Source organism: Neovison vison, chromosome 3 (genome assembly GCF_020171115.1).
Source record: "Neovison vison isolate M4711 chromosome 3, ASM_NN_V1, whole genome shotgun sequence".
NCBI classification, from domain to species: domain Eukaryota; kingdom Metazoa; phylum Chordata; class Mammalia; order Carnivora; family Mustelidae; genus Neogale; species Neogale vison.
Window position 1 is genome coordinate 36805207 of NC_058093.1, and position 2860 is coordinate 36808066.

Here is a 2860-nt window from a genome sequence, read left to right on the forward strand (position 1 = left end):
CCTGGTGGGAAAGAGAATTGGTGCATGAAGGCAGCAGAGGCTGAGACAAAGACAAATGTCCTTACTCTGTTTGAATAATTTCCCTGAGCTTTGTGCCCACAGAAGGGGAAGAAAACCATTATACAGTGTAAGGCATGCAGACTAGACTGCTCTCCATGGTGAACTGTTCCTATTACCATGTGGCTGCCCAAAGAAATCATCTGAATTAACGGTACAGCATCAGACTTGGGGTCTCTAGAATGAGGGAGGTGGCAGCCCCTTTCCTGTGTGTTGTTCACACCACGTGCTGAGAATGAGCCATACTTGGAAAAGGAGAAGAGAAGAGGGTGTGAGGAACCAGCAGGGTTTCACGCTGACCTGGAAGGGCACAGAGGGCCAGCTGCTGTGGGATGTCTTGAAGAAGACTGATTAGATCCTCTGAATCTGGTCTCCAGGACTGGACTGCAGGCGGATACAGACTGAGGATTTATCCCATTAGAACAAAGCTATCTCTGACCGCCTTGAGAAGTGAATTACTTATTCCTGGAAAGAACCAAGGTAGGCTGAACCATGCCTGGGAATGGGGGTACCTTTCAAGGTCTTTGCAAGTGACCTTCTGTGATGATTCTTGATCCTCATTTAACTGGTGAACAACAGTTTATTGTCCTTGGGCTTGACATGAGGGATGCAGTGGTGAACCCACAGACTTGGCAAGTAGGGAGGAAAGAGACATGGACAGTTTCATGCCTGTACGCATGATCACTTGCTCCCAAGACCTAGAATTCAGATTCAGATTAATTCGCACGATGTTTCCTTTTATATTTTAGAGGCGACCTCTCCCCCTCTTTCCCTTTCCCTCTTCCTCTCTCTTTGTTCACATGTCCTATGTATTTCCCTTCTTCTTGGCCTATTTTTAATGCCTCCTCTTTCCTTGTCATTAACCATCTGTCTCTGTGACTTTTCTCTTTTCTCTTTTCTCATTTGTCCCCTGTTCTTCCCTTTACCTCCTTCTTATCACCCACTAATAAATGGTTGAAATTAGTACCCGTATTAAACAATATTTAAGCATTATATTTATATGGGCATATATCAAAATATCTGCTCATCATTTTTATATTTTCAGTTACATTAGAAGGATTGAAATATTGAAATAAAAAAAACAGATTTCTTCTCTCCTTTCAGCCAATTCTCAAAGGTGAACTTCCTGTCTCCGCCTTGCGTATGGGAAGTACCGAGCAGGTTACACTATCAATATATCACATATTCTATGTTTTGTTCCTCAACAGTGAATAGCTTTCTTGTTCTGCTGTGGTTGATCAGGTACCCACATTTCTAGAACAATAACATCGGTAGGACAGCAAGTCCTGAAAGCTAACTTCACTTCATTGTTTCAAAAGTGGTGGTTTCCTCGGTGAAGAAACGCAGTTTGAATTTTTGTTCTTTTCACCTGTGGAGGTTAACACTGTGAGTGGATTCTGAAAGCAAGCATTTCAAATAGTTCTGCTTTAACATGAAAATGGAGAGCACATAACAACATATTTTAGGAACTTTCACTTGGAAAGGACTAAAAAAAGATCACTCTCGGCAATTGCTACATATTAAATAGAACTTTCTGTTCCAACAGAGAAATAAATCAAGATGGTAGAAGAAGCAGGGGGTCACATGAGAACCCAGTTCTACCATCAGTAACTACTTAACGAACATATCTGGTTGAAGCCGTGACGTAGTCCAGAAGTTTTAATGGGAAATTAGGCCTATGTTCTAAAGGGGGCTTTTGCCCAGATAACTTTCTACCTCTAAAAAGAAAATCAGAAAGCTGTAATCTTTCCCCTGGCTCTATGCCCTGTTAGATAATATCACAAATTCTTTGCTTACCGTTCCTATAATGTTGCACATTTTTTACTCATTATATTTCTGGAAAAGATATGACCAGTTGCCAAACTGCCAAACAGATCTGTCAGTTGTTAAGGGATGAGGAACCACACTCGGTGATGTGTGCCAGGTACTATATTCGGTGGTTTACACTCATGATCTCACTTATTTCTCACGACAATCCTTCCAGGGAGGGGTTAGCATTACACACACGGGATGCTGAGGCTCAGCTCTGGGAAGGTCAGGTCTGGGGAGTCGAGCAGGAATTCAAGCTCCCGGTCCTGTGGCTCTAACAGCTCTCTGACCTTTGTATTGCAGCGGAGAACAGAGCCCTCGTCAGAGTTTAAACACCTTTTCCCCCATTCTTTTTGAAAGAGGGCTAGGGTGGTGAGGTCACATAGGAAATGTGTCCTAGAAGGATGTCTGGGAGATGCAGTCTTGGTTTCCAGAACAGCCTCCAGCTTGCAGTAAGGCCTGATTCAACCCAAGGGGTTTGGAATGGACTAGAAGGAGCCTGTAGCCAATGCTTTGCCATAGACCACACTTTTGGCTACTCAACACCCACAAATACCCTTCTTCCCGCACGTAAACTTTCAAACCACAGCAACAGCAACAAAAAATGCCCTCATTGTTGTCGTGAGACCATTCCCCAAAATGGAGACGCCCTCCCCCCAATGTTACCCAGCATCAGCAATCATCTCTGGGTGATGTCTTTTGTCTTTCAGTTCAGGCTCAGCCTCTGTTGCTTTACTATAACCCACCAGCAACCTTACAACCAAGCCCTCTGTAAAATAGTCGGAAAAGGGAGGGAGGAGGAAGCTACCACACAGCAGGGAGGGCAGGAGCCCTCAGCCTGCCGCAGTGCTCATTTCTGCAACCAATCGTGTGGCTTTATTCGTCATTTGTTATTTCTACCTTTCTAACTCCACTTCCAGTTCTGGGCTCCCTTTGCCTCCAGCCAGCCCCTAGGTTAGGTTTCTTTATTCAAGCAGGAACTGAAACTTCATTC